At 44.2% G+C, this 23,863-nt stretch overlaps 1 pseudogene; it reads left to right on the top strand.

Annotated features, from left to right (window-relative positions):
- The first annotated feature begins 21,567 nt into the window (after nucleotides 1–21,567).
- On the top strand, nucleotides 21,568–21,722 carry LOC119820161 (annotated as a pseudogene).
- Nucleotides 21,723–23,863: the final 2,141 nt, after the last annotated feature.

Raw genomic sequence — 23,863 nt, 5'->3', positions numbered from 1 at the left:
AGGATCTGACATGGAGGTGGGAAGAAAGAAGAAAAAGAGGTCAGGACGGAGTTGTACACGGGAGTTGAAGCAGCCAAGTGAGGGACTCAGGGAGAGAGATGGCAAACAGGTGATGTGCACTGAACACCTCCCCAAGGCCAGAAACTAAGAGTGTCACAGATTTCCATCTCATTTAACTTCAAAACAACCTTGCAAGTTAAGAAATTACGAGTGAAATGCCTCAGTGGGTAAGAGCACTAGCTACTGTTGGAAAAGAATATTCTTGATGTTGTACAAAGAAACATACGAACAAAGCAAAAACAACCTGGCAGGGCAACTTCTTTTTGTAAAAAGGCTACACTACCACCCAGACGACACAAGGAGGAGGGCGGCTGCTCCTCCTTAGCTGAGCTGCAGCCTTCCAGTCTATACAGGATTGGCTAATTTGGAAGCCACGAGGGGTCTGCCTATCAGCTGTTGAGTTTTAGAAATGTGCAGGGTCTTTGCATAAATAAAAGTTCTACAAGATGGGGGAGATATACAGACTATTGATCCTTGGTGGATTAACCACCTTTGTCTAGGGGGGAAAATTCTCACAAGCATGAACACCTAGGTTCTATTCCCAGCCCCCACATCAAAAAGCTAGGCATGGCTGCATACAATGACCTCCTCTGGTCTCCACAGGTGCATCCCTCTGTACACATGTGTACATATATCATTCATATACATACATACATACATACATACATGCACACATACATACATGCATACATACATACATACATACATACATACATACATACATACAGTTTTCATCCTAGTTTCACAGCTGTGGAAATGAAGGATTGGGAAATTCAAGTGGCTTCTAAGGCACAAAGCCAGTGCACAGCAGAGCTGGGATTTAGGTTGCATCACTCCTCCGCTCCCCCAGAGAAGAAAGGAAGTGCCCCTGTTACCACAAACCACTGCCTGGCAGCGCAGAGAGCCTGAGAGGTCCCTGGAGAGCCCCAGTGTGATCTCAGGCACACGCGCTGCATCAGGAAAGATCTCTGGGCTCAGAAGGCAGGAGAGGAAAACCCGAGTCACTACAGTTTCTCCACCCCTATCCCACCCTGACCAAGGTGCGATGCTTGTTCTAACGCCAGGATTTATCCAGCGATCTCCTGGTTTCCTCAAAGGAAGATATTGACATGCGATTTCTTTCAGTTTTCTGTTTATCTACAGCTATGTCTCTTCTCTACACAGCTGTTCTCACTCAGGGATCTGAAATCCCGACACAAGGATTACCACAAGGTCAGGTGTGGCGGTCTGCTATACCACAAGGTCAGGTGTGGCGGTCTGCTATACCACAAGGTCAGGTGTGACAGTCTGCTAGCCCAGCGCTTGTGTCCATGCCCAAAAGCAACCTGGGGAAGAAAGGATTTATTTCAGCTTACCCTCTACAGTCCATCAGAAACTCAGGACAGGAACTCGAGGCAGCAACAGGAGCTGATACAGAGACCACGCTGCTTATTGACTAACTCCCCATGGCTGCTCAGCCTGCTTACTTATAACACCCAGGACCACGGTCCCAGGGAGGCATCCCTCCCAGTAGTCTGGGCCGTCCCACATGAATCATTAATCCAAGAAAATGTCTCCACAGATTTGCCTACGGACAGTTTGGTGGAGGTATTTTCTCATTTGAGGTTTCTTTTTTTTTCCAGATAACTCTAATGAAACTAACCGGGACATCTTAGAAGGTAGAGACAGGGGATTGTCATAAATCAGAGGCCAATCTGGGTTAAATACTGAGTTCCAGGTCAGTCAAGGCTACACATTGGATTCGTATCTTCTAAAGAACCAAAACAAGATCACAACGTAATCTTCTGCAATCTAGAGATGAAGTGGACCCGCTTCAAACACACGGCCGTACAATTTCAATGCCAAGCACCGAGAATCTTAATCCCGTGATTTTCTCACCAATTATGTAGAGTTTGTACACATGAACAAAGGGAAGCGTTTGCAAGTGAGAGGAGACCCTAACAACCTAAACCATAGGAGGAACAAGAGCTGGTTCCTTTTATTCTAAGAAAATCAATACATTCATTCCACACGACAGCTAACTCATTTTTATATCCTGCTCACCATGTATTCTTATTAATGTCACAGTTTCAGTAAAGTAGACCTACAAAGCTGTGGTTATCGAACACTATCTAACACAAAAGAAAAATCACACAGCACAATAAACATTGCCAATGTAAGTTTGGTTTTTTTTTTTTTTTTTTTTTTTTTCCTCTTTTCAACACAGAAACCCTTGCTATGTAGCCTTGCCTGGCCTGGAACTCGCCATGTAGACCAGACTGGTTTTAAACTCACAGAGTTTAAAACTGCCTCTGCCTCCCTAGTGCTGGGGTTAAAGGCTCGCACCACCAATGCCCAGCATAAATCTGAATCTAGAGTACAATAAAAGCCAGCATAGAAACAACAGTGCAGGCTGACCTGTGCCCAGTCCTTGAAGGTTCTGTTTTCTATGGCTTTTAATGTCAGCCTTTGCTCATTCGCTGCTAATCAACGCGACCCTCCAGTTCGGCCACGCAGCTGCTGAGTGCAGTTTGAAATTTCCCTTCTCTGGGTCTCAAGGTTCTCACCTCTCTGTGAGGCGGGTGCAGGATCTGATGGACTCCCCTCGGTAACACTGCTGCCGGTTCTTTGCAAACTTTATACCCCACCCCGGCCCGCCCCTGTTTCTGCTGAACAAGCAACTTTGATTGAGGCGTCTCATTAAAAATTCACAGGCTAGAAGCTTGGTTCTCAGTGCGGCTGTGCCCTTGAAGTGGCTAACGCTGCTCTCGGGAACGCGAGTTAGAGCCCTTTTCCTTCAATCCCTCGAGCTTCCTTGATATGCACCCCAGCTATTGCGATTCTTCCCGCCAATGGGTGTCCTCGCCAGAAGCTAAACGGGGCTCCCCAATCTTCAACATTGAGCCTCCAAAACCGTGAGCGAAATAATTTTTCCTTTATAAAATGCCCAGCTTCCAGCGTTTTGCTGTGGCCACAGGAAATGAACTAAGGCACAAACGGTGGTCGGATATAATATGATATTATACGGTCAGATATTATACGACTGCTCTGTTGCTGCTTCTCTTCAAATCAGGCTCACAAGCCCTGCCGATAAAACAGCCCACTGCCGCCCAAGCAGGGCTCCTCCTGGTGTTACCACCCCAGTCTTCATCACGTTCGTTTTCTTTGTCAGGTAAAGGATTAAAACATAGGAAAGATCTAGAGCACACAGACAACAGGTGGAGGAACTGAGGAACACAAACAGGAGCAGACAGAGTCAGCAGTTAGGAGTGGCTGTTTTAGCTGGGCGGTGGTGGTCCACGCCTTTAATCCCAGCACTTGGGAGGCAGAGGCAGGTGGATCTCTGTGAGTTTGAGGCCAGCCTGGCCTACAAGCGCTAGTTCCAGAACAGGCACCAAAACTAAACAGAGAAACCCTGTCCTAAAAAACCAACCAAACAAACAAATGGCTTTTTTAAAGGGTGAGGAAACACATGCATGCCACAGACACACAGAGATAAAGACCCTCTGGGTCTTAGGGAGCCTAAGCACCCTTCTTGAAGGCTGGCACTGTCTAAAGTCTCTGAAGGGGCCATCATTTAGGATTGGTAGGTTTCGAGAAAGACAGGATGGCCGACTGGCCTGCTGCCGGGAAAGCATACAAGGTCTTTGTTTGAAGCTGCCAGGCTTTTGTCTCAAGTCTGAGGCTGAGGGAGAGGCCAACTCTGTGGAAGTTTCCCATCTTGATCACCTAGTCTTGGCCAAGTATCTGCCTGCCTATGGCGGAGTCTCTGACTCCAGTCCTTCCTCTCACCAGCACACACACACACACACACACACACACACACACACACTGATGTGTAACATGGGTCACGTGACTCTGATGTCAAAAAAGTCAAATTCTTTTTTTTTTTTTTTTTTTTTGGTTTTTCGAGACAGGGTTTCTCTGAAGCTTTTTTAGAGCCTGTCCTGGAACTAGCTCTTGTAGACCAGGCTGGCCTCGAACTCACAGAGATCCGCCTGCCTCTGCCTCCCGACTGCTGGGATTAAAGGCGTGCGCCACCACCGCCCGGCTAAAAGTCAAATTCTTAACCAAAAGACTGTGGTCCAACTTGATGATCTAATTGAAATCTAATCCAGCCTCATGATATCATTTCATATAAAAATTACCTAGATTGTTGGTCTTTGTTTTTTTAGTTGCCCTATTTTTAAAGTTCACAACCATTGTTTTTACTCTTGGACACGAATGACCGTAGTAGACAGTGAACCATCTGCGGGACTCGGGCGGCGTCCCTGGCGACTGGGTACGGGTCCACTTGATGGACTCTCACAGGTCTCTGAAAGAGGCAGCACTCTGGAAAAGGCTAGAAATTGGTCTTTAATTTCTGCTTTAGACACATTATAAGCTTGAAAATTTATTTCCTAGTTGATTCAATCTGCCATCGCTAAATCTTTAGGGAGAATTACAGGAACGGAGATAACAATCTTGGTAATTTATTCAATTTTATCACTTCTACTGATCCCATAAAAAAGACTCCATCTGTCAAATTATCTTTTCCTTAAAAAACAAAACTTTTTCATCACTTTTTTTATGTGGGTCTGTTGGAAACGAGGAGTCTAAGTATCTGTGTCGTGAAAACTATTGACGTTCCAATAAAATCTGTTCTTTTTGAATTATCTGCTCTTTGCCTCTTCAGAGAGCCAAGCACCGGCATTCTATCATTTGTTTATAATTCGCTCGTGCGACGCAGGATTCATTGCTTTGGGTGAATACATTATGGCATATTTGAGAAGTGTGGAATGAAATATTGTTATGCTAACGCATCCTGTGATTGGGATTCCAATCCACAATCAGTACATCTTTCTTTTACAAATTTCTGTCTGGGCTCTCTTGAAAGCACAAGTGGCTAGGATGGAAAGCAGGGGAGCTGGCTGAGCAGTGTCGTCGTTAATCGTGGTTCTGTGACCTTGTTTCTGAAGTCACGGGCTGTGTGTAAGCCCGTCCACCTGCAAACCTGAATTTCATTACAGAGCCCTCCCCATTGGGTCTTCTGTTTCTGAACCTCTGTCAAGTTTTGCTTAGCTCTCACACAGTGGCCCCTTTCTCTTCAAGATTATGAGACAGAATTCAGGACACCCCAGTTAAATGTGAGTTTCAGATAAATTTTGCCCTTTTGCCAGGCGATCCATGTGACATTTACTGCGTCCTTAATTCTCATTTACTAAATCTGGGACTCCTTTTCCTAAGGTCTCTTTCTCTCAGAGTAAATATGGAGATCACTAGTAGAAACTTTCTCTGCTTCCTGCCCATCTCTTCTACACAATGTTACATTTGGAGATACACCCCAACCTGTCTTCCTCACTCCAGTTACTAGCCACATAAATTACTCCCTCCTGAGGGCTTGGTCAATCCCATCCTTTCTTTATTGACTATTCCGACCCAAGCCTGTGCAAAAGCTCATATGAGCAGTGTTGTAACATCTGGCCCTGGATGGAGGGATGGATAGATGGATGGATGGATATTTACCCGGAAGGAAAGATAAACCTAAAAATGTATAGAGCCAAAAGCCAGGCTCGAAAAGTTCTCCTGAACTTTATAACTTGTATAAGAAAGAAACCTATAACTCCAGCATTGGGCAGTTAAAGCCGGAGGTTAAATGTTTCAAGTTAAGCCTGACTTTGGCTACATAGTGAGACCCTGCCTCAAACAAAACCAAACAAAATGCAAATAAAACAAAAGCAGGGAAGGGAAGGGAGGGGAGGGGAGGGGAGGGGAGGGGAGGGGAGGGGAGGAAGGAAGGAAGGAAGGAAGGAAGGAAGGAAGGAAGGAAGGAAGGAAGGAAGGAAGGAAGGAAGGAAGGAAGGGTTAGCAAAAATCCCAATCAAGCCAAACCGCAACAAGCCAAATTTAAAAATATCCAGGTTTAATGGGATTCCTGCACTCTCCAGTGGCCCCCGAGGGGGAACTGGGAGGCCACTAAGGTGACCACCAGTGGAAAGGAAAAGAGACTACAAAGAAACTTTCCAGGGAAGTAGTTTAAATAGACTGAGGGCGTGGTCAAGATTTTGGTGGGCTCATCTTGACCCTTCTCCAGGGAGGAGGGTCAAGACTTGGTGAGCACAGGGACGGGGCCTCCAAAGAGGGAGGCCAGAGACGGGTCTTACAGGAAGGAAGGAAGTAAAAGAAATTTGCTCGCCTTCCCAGACAATACTAAACACTTACATGCCATATTGTTATTGTTGGTCCTGATACAGTCTCTCATGTGACTTGTGACTAAAGACATTCTACCTCACAAAACAGTCTATCTGGCAAAAAACTGCTATGTCATCTCCTTTGTTCTCCTCCTAACCAATCAGAAACAGCCACCCCAACCCTCTCTGGGGAGGGGGTCCTGTTTGACTAGAGCCCTTAAAACTATCATAAGCCAATCAGCCATCTCTGTCTCTACAGATCCAGAAGTGTTTCCTTCTCCCTCCAAATAACAAAGTCTTTGGGCTGAGAATCTGGTGCTGGGTGTGTTCTGTATGTCTCCCAGGTCACTTCCATTACCAATATGGCGTTGAAAGCATTTGGTTGTAGTTGTAGGCACTTGTTGGTTAATTTTGGTCTTCATGGGCTTTCACTCTGAAATCTTGGCTGTTCTGGAACTTACTAAGTAGATCCACCTAGCTCTGCCTCACCTGTGCTGGTACAAAAGGCATATGCCACCACACCCAGCCAAGAAATGTTTTCAACTAGATACTTTCAAATGTTTAAATTCGAAAGCTACAAGAGAGATTAAGTTACTTTCTGTTTACTCTGTGGAAAATTACATTACAAAACCCCTGTCAAAAGATGTGGTTAAGAACCATCAAGCCAAAAATGTAAAGACAAATCTATCTACTATCTCAGAAGTATTTAAAGCCGGTTCTTCCGGCTTTGTAAACTGTTTCTGGCTCTGGCGTTTGTGATGCTCATGGTACTCACTGACTTTTAAAAATGTGTAACTCTTGTCATTTGTTCTCTTTCTCTCTCTCTCTCTCTCTCTCTCTCTCTCTCTCTCTCTCTCTCTCTCTCTCTCTGTCTCTCTCTCTCTCTCTCTCTCTCTCTCTCTCTCTCTCTCTCTCTCTCTCTCTCCCTCCCTCTCTCTCCCTCTCTGTTTTTCAAGACAGGGTAGCTTTGGAGCCTGTCCTGGAACTAGCTCTTGTAGACCAGGCTGGCCTCGAACTCACAGAGATCCGCCTGCCTCTGTTTCCCGAGTGCTGGGATTAAAGGCGTGCACCACCATGGCTCAGCCCCCGTTTGCCTAACTCTTTTATGTATGGCTTTAATTTCTTTTTTTTTAATGTATTATTATGCAGGGAGAGGGGGGCTCATTTCATGACCCATGTGTGGCAGCCAGATTGATCTCAGTTCACCAGGCATGCATAGTAAGCAACTTTACCCATGGAACCATCCCTCCTGGCCCTGTACTCTTCTTGAATGCTTTCTGTTATACTTATGATGGCCTGCCCTGAGAGCGAGGGCCCAGGAGCATCAGCACAGAGGATGGGGACTAGGGCAGAATAGCCCAAGGGACAATAGTAGGAGATAAGAAATGAGATCTCAGCCCTCAGTCATGGGGGAATCGTCAGAGGTGAATGTCAGCAAAAGCTGACCTGGACGGGGGGAACCTTACCATGTTGTGGGCAGCGGTACAGTGGACAGGGAATTGGAAAGTGGTCCGGTTCCAGGATCCCCTCATGCCTCAGCCTATCCTCCTGCCTGTGAGTGGGAGGGAGTATTGAGAGAGCCTGGTCAAGTAATGCACCAATGTTATGATTTACAGCTAGAGTGACCCTGCCTGGCAAGGGAGAGACCATGTAGGAAAATGAATAGGCCATGTAGAAAGAACTTGGGTATGGAGAATTTATTTAGTGGGTATTAGAAGGGTATGGGAAGTAGAGGGTATAGGGAGGGGGGAGAGAGAGAGAGAGAGAGAGAGAGAGAGAGAGAGAGAGAGAGAGAGAGAGAGAGAGAGAGAGAGAAGGGGGAAGGAGGGAGTCAGAAGAAGAGCAGGAAGAGAGAGGGGGGAAGGGAAGAATACCTAGACCAGCTTTCCTGGGAGAGACTGGAAGTGGGCAGAGCTTGTCTCTTAAAGGGCAGGTGACAGGGAAGGCCAGCATAGTTAACACTTTCCATCTTTACATGACCTTAAAGATATTATCTAGACTGGAATTCCTCTGGATTTGGAAAAGGGCAGAATAGAAAATAAACTGACCAAGTGAGAAGGGGAGGCCACACCAGGTTAGATGTTGAAAGCCCACACAAGGTGGCAAGCTGATTTTTCTAGGTCAAAGATCCAGATGTTCTTTGGTGGGGAGATGAGAAGTGAACTTGACAGATTCCAGAGAGCAGCACAGGGCTTCGGCAGCCCCTTCACACATTCTCCTGGGTGCTTTCTCTTCATTGTCAAGTCCCATTTCAAGAGAAGGGGCTCCTTTTCGTTTGCCGTCTCCACGCCACGTTCTGCAGGGTAACAATGATATTCTCCCCTCGCTTTTGCTTTGCTTTTATTAGTTTCTCCTTTCCTTTTATATGTGAGGATGAGTTACCTGCATGGATGTCATGTACTCATGCAGGACTCTCAGAGGCCAGAAGAGGTCACTGGGATCCCTGGGAGTGGAGTTACAGACGATTGTAAGTCACCATGTAAGTGCTGGGTATCAAACCTGGGTCCTCTGGAAGAGCAGCCAGTGTTCTTAACTGCTGAGTGTTGGGTCTCAAACCCAGGACAAATGGCTAATTTAGGTGCCTATTTAATATATCAAAGCAGACCAGGTCATCAGATTCTCCCAGCATCCCTCAGTCCCTACCTGTTATAGAGTATGACTGGCATACCCCACCCCTTACCCTAAACTTCTCCAGCCTGGGGACTGAGCTGCCCTTCTGTAAATAATCCAGCCATTTTGGTCACCCAGCCCTTTTGCCTACCCTTTACCCCCTGGCCCCTTGGCTTCCCGGTCTCCCAGCTCTCCCATGGCCTTCCTCCCAACCCCGCTTCCGTCTCCTCCCCCCTCCCATCTCTTTCTCCCCATCTCCTCTCCCCCTTATCTCCCCTCTCCTCACTCCCATCTCCTCCCCCTCCCATCTCCTCCCCTTCCTCCTCTTGTGGTCCAGCTCAGAGCCATGTTCACTCTGGACTCTTCCCAGATGTCCCTGCCACTGGCTCTTTTATCTATAATAAACCTTCTCCACCATGCCTAGGAGCAGCCGTGTCCTTCCTGTCTTGTCTTACGTTTTCATTTCCTGAGCCATCTTTCCTGCCCCAGCCGACTGCTCCCAGTGTCCACACAGGTTCCAATCAGCACCTAAAGTCTAACGAATTTGCATACTCTTAGCAGGACCCACTTCTCCCAGACATCTTTCTCACTAGTGGCTTTCTGAGGCACGAGCATACCATAACTTCTAAGCCCATCCTTCGGTCAAGGTAGGAAAGCCTTGTGGTCATTTGGTGTCCTGCCTCTAAACCCCAGTTGGATGAAGACGCAGCCTGCCAGTTCCTTTTCTATGATTGTACAAGTGAGAGAGAAGGGCAATGACCCCGATCATGTACCCTCTGCAGAGAGCTGGTTGTGTTAAGTTTGAGCTGCAGGGCGAGGCTCCCCCATAGCCTGGCTGGTGTGCAGGAAAGGGAAGGATGAGCTGTATAAAGTGCTAGCTTTATAGGTCTTTGTGCCAGAAACCGATTCCCACCCTCACAGGACCCCAACACCAAACATTTCTGTATTCCCATGAGAAACTTCTCCTTGGACCTTACTGAAAACCAGAGCTAATTTACAGCACTTTTACCCAGAAAAATGTGTCTAACTGTTGCGGACAGTTGTTAGGCCCTTGTAAATGGCACATTTGATGAAGAGCCTTCTCTTTCGCAAACAAGGACTCTGGAATCGGAGGGTTTTCCTAAGGGAGGATTTTTGGCACTCACTTCAACTTGATTATAGAAAATGACATTGTGAGGCATCACGTGGGCTTCATTATGGTCATTCAGATCACAGTCCAGCTGTTTTTTTTTATGGAGATATAACTTGATGTAAATTGGATTTCTCTATAGGAGATTTAGATTATGCTGTATTTCCTGGAGTGTTAGAATGAGTTGCAAATTGATAAAAATTACCCTTATGGGGGTCTACTAATAATAATTATGAAAAATATTTTTTTCTAACAGGTACATTTCATTGACTATAGGCAAATAAAGCCGTTATTTAAAATCTTAGGAACTGACCTTACCTAATGGTGCAATGTGTTATTGTCCTCATCATCGTTTCTAGAAGGACCATTCAGCTCCACAGTAGAGAATTTCAGAATGTGAAGGGAGTGCTAGGAAGGTGGCTGAATAACTAAGCCCCTGCTGCTCTTACAGAGGGCCTGTTCAGTTTCCAGCACCCACAAGGCAGCTCACAGTCACCTGTGACTCCAGTTCCACGGGGCCGGACACCCCCTTCTGGCTTCCTTTGGTAGCTCTACATACATACACACAAACACAGACATGCATTCAAGGTTTTTAAGAATCTGAAAGAAAAGTCTCAGAAGTGTAATAACGTATAGAAGGATGGAGAACTTTGATAATTTTTGGAGAAAGGGAAACTTTTAAGCTCTTTTTTATAAGACACACATGATAGTGTATCCATTGCAGCATTATTTTTTACTGCAAATGCTCCACACACCCAACTAGTAAGATGCTGGTTCAGTGAATTATGGAAGTCTATGTAATTATTAAAAATGGTAATGTAATTGTCCATATGGAAATTTATTCCATAGGAGAAGAGAATCATAAAGCTGTATACAGTAAAATAAATACTGAGTGAATCTGAAATCTCACATAATGTGTATGTAATGTAAATAATAGAACTTTTCTTTGGGTAGAACTATGGAAATATGAACAAGCTATTTTGATTCCTATATGACCTTTTTAATTAACTCTGTATTTTCCAGACATGCTAGAGATCAAACAAATGTTCAGCAAGTGTTCTCATGACTAAAAACTTCAGCTTTTCTGGATTTTTCAAAACAATGCACACTTATCATTTCACATCTCGAATCATCGGTAGTAGGGCTTTTTATAAAAAAAAAATCTTGCCTATGAAGGGTAAATTCAAGGGTTGTGGTGTAAATGGTCACTAGAAGATTCCCTTATCCAACTCCTGCTCCCTTCCAACATCCGCCTCCAAGGATACCCTTCTGGATGTCTGGCAGATGGCCACCTGTAATTAATAGGGAACTCACTGCGTCTCAAGTTCACAGTAATTCTGATAGCATTTAATTTGGACTGATTAATTTCCACTGAGGAAAGGAATCAAATTTGGAGAACTACAGACTATTTCGGCGCTCAGGGGGCATGATGGTACCCCAGAAGTATGGCCTGAGATGGAGAGAATAAAGCAAGTTCTTCATAAAAGGAAGGAGGGAGATGGCTGCAGAGAAAAACAAGGTCAGAGGGCACTCACTGGATGGAGAGAGACAGGCATGACCATGTTCATCTTTTAGTGGGGATGGCTGAGAAGTTTTCCCAGTGTTCCATGAAATCTCCTGTTTCTCTGTGGGTGGGTGTGTGCACACATGTGTGCATGCATTCGTGTGTGCATGTGTGCTCGCTCGTGGGAGCCTGTGTGTGTGTATGTGCGGGGAGTCCAGAGCTCAGTACCACTCTCTCACCTCATCATGTTACCACTCAGCCAGACCCTCTATCAATTCCCACCTTATTTTTTGAGACAGGGTCTCCAAAGAGCAATGGTCACGTAAAGAAATGGTCAACATCCTGGTCATCTGGGAAAAGCAAATCTAAACTTACTCAAGGAACTCTGTAGAAAATGAGGCGGAAAGATTCTGAGAACTAGACAGGATGGAAGACACCAAAGAAATAGTGTCTTGCAGACACAGTAGTAGTGACACACACGTGCACTCCAGAGCATGTGGCAGCATGCTTAGGGGCTGCAGAGGTTCACACCAGATGGGGTCCAGTGGGGGGAGAAGTGGACACAAGCTGCTACCCCTCACCAAGAAGCCATTTCCAACTGACAACAGCTGAGAACGAAAGAAACACTTTTCTTCAATGGAGTCTCTCTGGCTATATAAACCACATTTAAGGGCAGGCCCCACGCCCAGCAGGAGATGGCCAACACAAAATGAACTCAGGGGTGTTTTTGGAGATCTTTTTCTCTCATATTGCTTTGTTGGGGAATTTTGTTCACATTACTGGTCTTTGTTTATATATTATAGTTTTCTATTTTGTGTTTTTATGGTGTGTGTTTATATATGTACATATGTGTATATGTGTGCATGTCTGTGTATGTGTCTATGCATATATGTGTTATCTGTACACATGAATATGTATGTATATGAATGTGTGTATATGTATGTATGTGTGAGTGTGTATGTATGTGTGTATATGTGTGTATGTATGGATATGTATATATGTATGTGTATGTGTGTGCTTCTTTTTTTTTCTTTGCCTTTTTTAAATTTTGGGAGGTTGTTTTGTTTTAACCTGCCTGTTTGTTTTCTAAAGAGAGAGAGAGAGAAGGCATAGTGCTGGATGGGTGGGGAGATGGGAAGGATCACGGAACAGGAGAGAGGGAAACTGTGGTCAGACTATATTGTTCTGAAAACATATTTTAAATTAAAAAAAAGAATTTGTATGCCAGGGATGATTAATAAGTGTCACGTACCAGGCACCTGGAGTCAGTATTAACCCCTAAGAGAAGAGACAGGTCTGAACAGTTACTTGATAGAAAGAGGGGTGTCAGAGGGAGTCAGTCTTAGATGTGAGCAGGCAGAGAGAGGTCGCAGGTATATCTGACTCCGTGACGGGGAGTCTCCCACTGTTTTCATAGTTCCCTTTTCTTATATCAAAATCTGTTTCTGCGTCTCACCAGTCTGCCAGCCCTGGAACCCAGAGTTAGTTTAATCCCTGTTCCAAATGAAAGATAAAAGCAGCATGCTACCCTTGAAATATTAAGCCACAGTAATTTTCATTCCCCGTAAGTGGCGGTGCCCTATGACCTTTCTCTCATTGAATCAATGGGTTCTACCATTCCAGGGAAAGGCTGAATGCATAACTAGAACAAAGCCATTACTCGGCTTAGAGTGTCAAGCTAAATGTCTTAAGTTCACAGCAAGATAATTCCAGGCTTTGTTAAGAGAAAAAGGGTTTTGCCTAAATCCAAAAAGTTTTCTTTTTCAACATCTTCGAAGCCATGCCAGGGGTTCAGGGCACAGTTTACTGCAAGGCTGAGGTTTTCCAATGGCCCGTGGGAAGCGGCTCTCTGAGGGCTACGCACTCTCTGATGATGCCAAAGAGAGGCTTTAAAATTGTCAACATATATTCTTTCTTAAAATTAGCTGCCCCGAGGATCTGCTGTCACTTACTGGCTTTCCCCCCTCATCTCAGGCTGCCTTTCCAGCTAGCACTTTTTCGGTTTTATGCATAAAAAAGTCATACTCCCCACCATCTGAATTCCTTCAGTGGCACATGGCCCCAGGAGACAAAAGCCCCCAGGGCACTGAATGCCTGGCTGTTTGAGGAGCAGCACAGCCCCGGGAGGAATGCCAGGCAGGCTCACAGAACTGCGGGAGGGCAGCATCTGTTTACCTTTGTTTCTATAGTTTGGAATTCACATGCGACATGGCTGCCATGAGGACTCACATGGAAACACTTCAGCCAGAAAATTAAATCAAGGCTTCCTTTACCCAAAGGCATGGCTGGTTAGCTGGCTGGACAATAAGAACTTAATGTGAAAACATTCCTCTGAAAAACATAGAATCCATAAATGTAATGTTTTCAGGTTCCAACCAAAGGGCGCACACAATATAAAATATACCACTGGCTTTTGCAACTATGAAACCTATAACAACAACAACAAAAAAATGCAGAGGTTGATTTGATGGATGTGGAAGTTTTCCAGAATTCTTTAAAGAGTTTTGTAGTCAGATTTTCTTTGGACTGTCAGCTCCCAAATCATGACATGGAGACTTCTTATTAATTATGAAAGCTTGGCCTTAGCTTAGGCTTGTTCCCAACTAGTTCTTAAATTTTAAATTAACCCGCCCATATTAATCGATGTCCTGCCACGTGGCTCATTGCCTCTGCTCAGTACCCTTTATTGTTTCTACTCCTTCCATGTCTGGTTGGCAGATCTCACCTCTCTTCTTTTCAGAGTTCCAATCTCTGCCTGGAAGTTCCACCTACCCTTTCCTGTCTAGCTATTGGTCAAACTCCATATGGAGGTTCTTCAATGCCCATCATATTCTTTGAAGTAGATTGGTGCTGCCAGAAGCAGACATATCTCACTGTCATAAAAAGCTTTATGTTATTAAGGCATTTTAAATACCATATTCTGTAGCTCTCTGAAGTGTTTGAAGACCACTTATCTATCTAAAATATGTTTGATCTTGTAAATATACCTAACATGATTACAAGTTTGATTGCTATAGATGATTAACTACTAGCCTGCATTTCTTAATTATTCTAAATAGTTTGTAACAATAGCTTTCAATGACTAGAACTTTGTCTTATTTTTTAAAATGAGCTGCATAGGTACACTACCTTAAACAAGAGTAGAAACATATATATAGAATGTTATAACAAAAGTAACCTAAAATTTGTATCAATATAAAAAAATACCTTAAACAAGAATAGAAATATAGTATAACACAAATAACCGAAAATGTGTATCAATATACAAAACTCCATACCAATGTAAAGTATCTGAGACTAGTAATTGCTTTTTAGTTTAAAAGCAGATTCGATAATTTATTTTTATCTTACTATTCCTATATCCTCTTTCTTCTTTTCAGAAAGAGATCCTTGAATCTAACCTCCTTTTCTAGTTTTTTCTTTGACCATGACCAATAATAACTTACAACTAAACCCCCCCAAACAGTAACAAACATTCATAATTCACCAAACAACCAAAACCCACCCAACCCACCTCTTGGAAATAGAGTTGCTGTATTCTTAAAATTACTTCCTGTTGTCTGAGAGTGACAGAATCTTTAAGGGACCCTGAGAAAACTGAGATAATGGTCAAGTCCTGGGAGAGCTAGCTGTATCATTTGTTGCCCAGTCTCTGTGTGGTGGGAAAATGCAGGGCTTATCTGAAGTCCTGGCTGGAGTAGTCTATGAGACCAGACCATTTTAGCTAGCCTCTCTGAAACTGCAACAGAGCATCTAAGAGGCTGTATCACCTAGGGTATTTGCCTTGTTTTCATTGGTGTCTTGTCCTGTTTTTTTTTTTTTTTTTTTTTTTTAAAAACACACAAAGTGGTAACATACATATCTGCATTAGCACAAGTATGAATGTGTGGTGTGCACAGATCAGCTTAAGATTTTTCTCTGCTCTATTTCTGAGTATGTAAAAGGTATCTATATCTATCAACTTTATGAGTCCATTTAGAGTGCCTATCAAACTGTAACGTCTCTATCCATGCCACATGTAAGGATAGCATGTAATAATATCACGAGGACTCTGTAGCCAACAAGGTTTATCAAGTCTCAGTCTCCAAACTGTTCCCATGTAGAGGGATCAGCATATATGTCACCTGTATTGTAGTTTCTCTTGGTTTGTTCCTTCACGTCTGTAGCCAAGATTTTTAGTTCTCCCCTGGTCAGATCTGATCTTTACTAATTTTGAGGGAATCCATAACTTTTGTTTCCTGTGGAAACAAGGGCATAGCCTCTCCTCCAGTGCAACACATTTCCTGATTTCCATTCTGAAGTTAAGGCATTCTTTTGTTTTGTTTTGTTTTGTTTAGAGACAGGGTTTCTCTGTAGCTTTGGAGCCTGTCCTGGAACTAACTCTTGTAGACCAACCTGGTCTTGAACTCACAGAGACCCATATGCCTCTGCCTCCCGAGTGCTGGGATTAAAGGCGTGTGCCACCACTGCCCACCCAAAGGCATTCTTAAATATATATAGGCTGGTTTAATTTAATAGTTTTTCCCCCATAATCCAAAGTCTCTCCGTGGATATTGGTTTTTGTTCATTAGCATTTAAAAAATGTAAAGTTAATAAAGCACCATATAGGACCCAGATGCCCTGTGTATTTTCCATCCCTACATGGTTTATTCTTTTTTAAAATTACTTTACCCTTTAAAGATTTTATTTCATTATTTTTTAACTATTTTTTTCTATTACTGTTTATACTCATTTTCTTTTCTTTCTTTAGTATCTAAGCACATTTTCAAGTACACTGTACTTGTTCAGAGGTTTTTTTTTCTTTTCAGTCTGGACATGGCTTTCTACACATTTGCAGCCTTCTCTGGCCACATGACCCAGTTTAAATGGCAAGACCACCTACTACATAGCTCTGCTTGGCACATGGCACTGGCAGCTGGCTTCACACACCCCCCCCCCCATGCCAGTTCAGAAGGCTAGTTCACTGGTCCTGGGCTGCAACTATTGCTTGCCTTTCTATGAGAGTCTAGTCTCATGCCCAGGGGCATCAGTTGGGAGCCTCATTCACCCACCCCAGCTCTGGGAAGTTGTTGGGCCCACACTGTGGCATGCATTTCTACCTAGTCTCCAAGTGAGTAGCACACCAGCTGCCTAACGTTAGGCACCAAATACAGGTGGATTTTCTTTGGACTACCAGCTCTGAAGTAAGGACATAGAGATTTTTTTTTTTTTTTTTTTTTTTTTTTTTTTTTTTTTTTTTTTTTTTTTGTTTTTCGAGACAGGGTTTCTCTGTGGCTTTGGAGCCTGTCCTGGAACTAGCTCTTGTAGACCAGGCTGGTCTCAAACTCACAGAGATCCGCCTGCCTCTGCCTCCCGAGTGCTGGGATTAAAGGCGTGCGCCACCACCGCCCAGCAGGACATAGAGATTTATTATGAAAGCTTGGCCTTAGCTTAGGTGTGTTCCCAACTAGCTCTTAAAACTTAAATTAACCCATTTGTATTAATCTATATTCTTCCACATGGCACATTACCTCTGCTCTCTGCTTAGTACTGTGCATCCTACCTCCTCCGTGCCTGGCTGGCACATTTCACCTCCTTTCTTCCCAGAGTTCCTATCTCTTTCTAGAATTCTTACCTATCCTCTCCTGCCTACCTACTGACCATCAGCTCTTCATTAAACCAATCAGAAAGTGTCTTGGCAGAGACATCTTCACAGTGCACTAAAAGTTTATCCCACCACAGAGTTTGAAGGAAGAATAAGTTTACTAAAAGGCACAGAGCAGAGAGGCAGGATAAGATGGAGAGATACTTTTTGGGTAGGTTTTTTTTTTTATCAGCTTGACACAAGCTACAGTCATCTGGGTAGAGGGAACCTCAATTGAGAAAACAACTTCATCAGATTGGCCTATAGGCAAGTCTACGGGTCATTGTCTTGATTAATGATTGATGTGGTAGGTGTCAGCCTATGCTGCTGGAGAAGTAGCTGAGAGTTCTACATCTGGATCTACAGGCAGCAAGAAAAGAGATCCACTGGGCCTGGTTTGGGCTTTAGAAACCTCAAAGCCCATCCTCAGCGACACTCTTCCTCCAACAAGGCCACATCTCAAGTAATTCCACTCCGTGATGACTCAGCATTCAAATAAATGAGCCTATGGGGAACATTCCTGTTCAAACCACCACATTCTACTCCCTGGCCCCCATAAGCTTGTAGCCATATCATAATACAAAAATGAATTCAGTCCAGCTTCAAAAGTCCACATAGTCTATCAAAGTCTCCACACTGTTTAAAAGTTCACAGTCCAAAGTCTCTTCTGAGACTAACAGCCATCTCTTAACTGTGATCCCCTATAAAATCAATAGCTAAAAGCAGATCACACACTTCCAAAATACAGTGGCACAGAATATATATTACCATTCCAAAACAGAAAAAAAAAAGGAACATATGAAGACATACTGGAGCAAAACAAGAACAAAAATCAGCTGGTTAAACTTCAAATTCTGCATTCCCATGTCCAATGTCAAAGCACTCTTCAGATCTCCAACTCCTTTCACCTTTGTCAACTGCAGCACACTTCTCTCTTTGGGCTAGTTTCACTCCCTGTTAGCAGGTCTCCTCCGCAGGTATCCACCAGCTCTGGTATCTCCAACTTCTTGGCTTCTCCAAGGCAATCCAGACTTCACCTTCACAGATTCATGCAATGAGTTCTCTGGGCTTCCATTCAGGGACACCCACAACACATGCCTGGCCTCAAAAGTTTTCCTTGGTCAAGGAAGGAGATTCCATAACCCCTGTCTTGTATTCTTGACTCTAAAGCCAGAACCATGTGACTGAAGCCACCAAATTCTGCTGTTTTTCTGGGCCTGGAACTTGGCCCCTCCATTCAAATACATTTTTATCAGCTTTCTGTTTTCAGTGATTTTCTTCACTGCTTAAGTTTTTATTAATTCATTTTCAAGTTGAAAGCTTAGCCATGAAGTTACCATTCCTTTATTTCATTTCTCATTAGGCTTTTCTTTAAACTTTTTATCTCCTTGAGCATAGGACTTAGCTTTTTTACACTTTCTGATAGCCCTTTTCTTCTCAAACTGTACATTAAAAAAAAATTTTGCTTAGCTTTTTCCCTTTCATTATAGATCTGCATAAGACTGGCCACCACTAACCACATGACACAGTCAATACTAGGCAGTCTTGAAATCTCTGCCAATGCTATTAATCCAAAACCCTTGAATTTAGCCTTAGGTGGATTTTTTCTGGATTTGGGCAAAAAGCAGCCATGTTCTTTGCCAAAATACCACAAAAAAAAAATGGTCTCTGTCTCTAGGCCACTTACTAATATTCTTCCCCTCTGAAACTTCTTGAGCTGGGACCCCATGTTTGATATCGCCCTCAGCACCACTGTCTTCCATGTTCCTACTAGGATGGCCTATTAAGCCCTGCTTAAAGCATCCAACCATTTTTTTTTCTAGTGCAAAGTCCCAAAGTCTCCCACATTCCTCTAACAAACAGCACAGTCAAGCCTGTCACAGCAATACCCGAGTCCTTTGTACCACCTTCTGTCTCAGGGCTTCTACGCTGTGAAGAGATACCATGAGTAAGGCAACTCTTATAAACAAAAGCATTTAAATTACAGTTTCAAAGGTTTAGACCTTTATTATCATGGGGGTAGCATGGCAGCATGCAGACAGAGTCTGGTGCAGTAGCTGAGAGCTGCATCCTGATCCATAAGCAGAGAGAGAGAGAGAGAGAGGGAGGGCGGGGGGAAGAGAGAGGGGAAAGAGAGAGAGAGAGAGAGAGAGAGAGAGAGAGAGAGAGAGAGAGAGAGAGAGAGAGAGAGAGAGAGATGCTGATCTGTCATAGGTTTTAGAAACTTCAGGGCCCACCCCCAGTGACACATTTCCTCCTATAAGGCCACATCTTCTAATCCTTCTATCCTATTAAACAGTTCCAATCCCGGTGCTAAGCATTCAAATATATGAGCCTATGGGAGTTGTTCTTGTTCAGAGTACCACACAGCCTCCTGCACATTGTTACCTGAGTTCAGCATGGGTCTCCCCATTCAGTCTTCCCTTGAAATCCCCCTTTTAGCACTTTGCTAATGTCCTAGGCACTTCTCAGCCAATCAAGTTGGCAATCGGGATGAATGATCACAAGTAGCAAAGCAAATTGAGGAAACATTGGTGTTGGTACTCATGAAAACAGATCGCAGAGAAGGTTTTCCCAGTGGGAAGGTCTATTTGCATTATATTCCAGAAGGTTGTGCTGCCCAATATTTCAAGCTTCAGTGAGGAAGCCCCTGAAAGATACCAAGGAATTTAATTTTGACTTTTGTTTTATTTTAGTTGATTTTAGCTGACATTTAAGTAGGCACATGTAGCTCATAGCTACTGCACTACAATATTGCCAAAAAATGAAGCCTTTCATTTTTCTCTTCACAATTACTGGAAAATCAGCTCAGACTGATTATTTTAGTTTACAATCAATATTTCCCTCAATGGCCTTCCTCCCAGTTCTTGATGAGCCAGGATTGTGTATTATGCCAGGACTGTCATTCTCTGGAAAATCAAGTGTTCCCCTCTGCAGACTGAGTGTTGATTATTAATCTTAGTTCTTGAAGCCAGACATATTTATTTAATTTTAATTTTATTTATTTATTTTTGGTTTTTCAAGACAGGATTTCTCTTAGTAAAGCTCTGGCTGTTCTGGAACTCACTCTGTAGACCAGGATGGCCTAGAACTCCCAAAGACCCACCTACTTCTGCCTCCTGAGTGACAGGATTAAAGGCATGCACCACCACTTCCTGGCAAATCTTAAATTTACTTTTAATATGCTTTTGATTTTCAAAACCAGATTTAGTTCAGTACTCACTTTCCCACTGCTAATAGCTTTGACTTCTAGGTATGATTTTTCTCTATGCTCCCTTGTTCTTCAATGATACCTGATCTTTTAGCATTGATAATTATCTGTTTCTGTATAACAAATTATCTCAAAATTTAGTGACTTGGAGAACTGCATTTCCCCTCCTCCTCCATAGTGTTTAGAGCTCAGGAATCTGTTACAAGCTTTGCTAGGAACTGATCCAGCATGGCCTCCCAAAGGCTCAGGGCCTCCTAGAAGGCTCAGGGTTTCCCAGAAGGCTGTCACCAAAATATCAGCTGAACCCTGTCATCTTTAGGCTGGACCAAGGGGAACTAAGCTTCCAAATTCCCTCACATCCCTGTTGACAGCTGTTGTTGCTGTAGTTGTTGTCTTTGAGAGAGTTTCTTACAGCCACGGTTGACCTTGGAAATTATTCTCCTGCTTCCTCCTCCCAAGTGCTGGGATTACAGACATGTAGCACCATACCCCCAGTAAGTCACTAAATTTGGAGAGTCTCAATATGAGAGCCATCTCTGTAGCTAACTACATCAATAAGCGTCCAACCTTCCTTCATCTTGGTTCTTTAACCAAAGAAATTCAGACAGATGCCTAGGCAAAAATCATAAGAGACAAGTGGAGTGTTGTCTTACTTAGGGTTTCTATTGTCGTGAAAGGAGACACCATGACCACGGTGATCCTTATAAAGGAAAACATTTTATTGGGCTGGCTTACAGTTCAGAGGTTCAGTCCATTATCATCATGGCGGGACATGGCGGCCTGCAGGCACACGTGCTGGAGAAGGAGCTGAAAGCTTTACAGTAAATGGTCTGAGACCCTGGGCATGGCTTGAGCATATATGAGACCTCAAAGCCTCCACAGTGACACACTTCCTCCAACAAGGCCCTATCTACTCCAGTAAAGCCACCCCTCCTAATAGTGCCACTTCCTATGAGCTCACGGGGGCCAGTTACACTCAAACCACCACGGATGTTTGGTGTCAAATTTTACTATCCTTTCCTGCTTATGTGCAGTGCTACCAGGATCACCATGGCAACAGCGGACTCTTCGTATGCTAACTATTTGGTTTTATGCTTTCTCCTTATTTACCTCCAGAGGAGTGAGAGAACCAAGCTCTGGTTTCACTCATGACCCAAATGTTATGCTACCTCTTAGATCTGACCAAGGCCAGGGACTTCAGTTCTCTCCAGGACTATAACATTATCTATTGATTTCTGAATAAAACTATTTATTTCTCTGCTGCTCAGAAGAGGTAAATTTGACTTTACCTAGCAGGGGAGATGCCATGATCACGAAGGTGGTTTTCCCAGGGCGTGGCTTATCCATTGCACTCCGGATGTGCTGACCCCTGCGATTTCCCCAAATGCGGGAAACTCGACTGATAAATTTAATACACAGCTCTGGGCTGTAGTGTTTGGCAGTTTCTATGGTGTAATACCATGGCTGAATTAGCACTATTATGGCACTGAACAGGTCTACACGAATCTTCTCTTGTAAGCCAGTGCCTCCCAAACCGCGAACGGCATGGAGATCAGCTCTTTTGTTATCACGGCTCCACTTCGGGAGCACACTATGTTTACAGTGAAGTCCTTAGAATATGGGGGACAATTGGGGTGCCCCTGATGACCTTCGAATGGCAGCAGTGGCTTTACCTTCAGCAGAACTGGGGCAACCTTCCAGTAAGCAGTTCCTCCTCTCCCTTCAAGGCAGTGCTAAATGCACCTGCGCCTCTCAGACACCTGGGGGATTTTAAGAACCATCAATGCTTGGGTTTGGAGCCTCAGAGATTATCATTCAAGTAAGAGCTTGGGAACATTTGAAAGCAGATGATTTTTAATAGGCAACTATGGTGGTGTGAATAGGAAGGGTCCCCACAGGCTTATGCATTTGAATGCTGGGTCATTAGGGAGTGGCTACTTGACAGGGATTAGGAGGAGCAGGTACTCTGGCCTTGTCGGAGGAAATGTGCTCAAGTCAGACCCAGCGTCTCTCTCTGCCTGCTGATCTGGTTGGACAACTCTCAGTTACCTCTCCAGCACCATGTCTGCCTGCATGCTGCCATATCCTGCTGGGATGATAATGGACTAAACCTCTGAAACTGTAAGCCACCCCATTAAATGTCTTCCTTTATGAGGGTTGCCGTGGTCATGGTGTCTCTTCACAGCAATAGAATGCTGACTAAGACGGCAACTGAGTAAGACCGTCTCCCACTTGCGGAGCCGGTGGGTGGTGATGGCGTTTTTTCACTTTCAGGTGGATCTACGTGGCCATTCTCATAGAGAAGAGGTGAGAGGCCAGGCTAGCCCAATCCCACTGATGAAAAGTCAAAGTGAGGGAAAGTGCACTCTGTCTACCGAAGGGGTCCAGAAAAGAAGCCTAAATAGTTTTTGAGTCCTTAAAAGGCACCAATGGTGGGCGGAGGGTGCGGGGTGGGGGAGGGGTCGCCAATGGTCAGGGGGGGGGCACCATTCATTTATCCTCTTCCTCCTCCCTCATGGTCCTTGTCCTCCTCCCTGCTTTCCTCCTTTGGAATTCTTCTGTAGCACAGACTGGGATTCAACTCCACATCCTCCTGTCTCCACCTCCAAATGCTAGAATTACATAGGTGTGCGAGTTTCCCTTTACTTGGATATTTAAATGAGTGTGGAAACCAAGTTCCCTAGAAGCAGTTGTAGACAACTTAATCCCGGCTGTATTTTGAACTGAGAGGGGCTGGTATTATCATCGTGGCAGCTAGTCCAGCGGTTTCCACTCATGTTAGATCTGCACCTCTCTTTCTCTTAACCAGGGAGAGCACAAAAACAGCCCCTGACTATCACAGCCTGTACAGTTACAGTTCTTACGTTTCGGGAAATCATAGCACATCCCATGTGCAAGGGACAAGCCCTGTCCTGGGGAAACCACCCGCAGGATCGTTTTGTACTTTTGTGGCACAAAGTTAATCCCTGAAATACTTTGTATTTAAATTTTTACCAATTGGTAAAATTGCTACATTACTATTGAATCGTTCTGTGCATGTGTAGGGGGAACGGTGGGGGTGGGTGGGTGGGTGCGACTTGCACACAAAATATTTCACAAAACCATCCAAATGTCGGTCCCAAAGTTCACAGATGACAGAATCAGGATCACAAGGATCTGCTGAGTGCAGGCTGTGGCCAGCCCAGGAGAAGGGCAGTATAGGGCAGAGGGGACACAGTACAAGTCTGACTCAGTTTCCTGATCTATAAAAGCAAGGTCAGAGGACAAGATGTGACTTTGGTTCCCTTGATGTTAGGGCAGTGGTGGCACATGTCTTTAATTGTAGCACTGGGGAGGTGCGGGAGTGGGGGAGCAGAGGCAAGTGGATCTCTATGAGTTTGAGACTAGCCTGTTCTTCACAGGGAGTTCCAGGACAGCCAGGGACGTTACACAGAGAAATCCTGTATTTAAAAAAAAGGGGGGGAGGGGTGGAGGTCATGCAACTGGAACCACAGAGTATTAATGAACTGAACTCTGATTCTTCCCCCTAGTTTGGTGGGTTCTGACAAATTCAGAAGGTAAGATTGCTTTTTGTTTG

The sequence above is a fragment of the Arvicola amphibius genome, chromosome 7 (assembly GCF_903992535.2).
Source record: "Arvicola amphibius chromosome 7, mArvAmp1.2, whole genome shotgun sequence".
Lineage (NCBI taxonomy): Eukaryota > Metazoa > Chordata > Mammalia > Rodentia > Cricetidae > Arvicola > Arvicola amphibius.
Note: the sequence above shows the minus strand (reverse complement) of the source record. Positions and strands in the feature narration are given on the sequence as shown.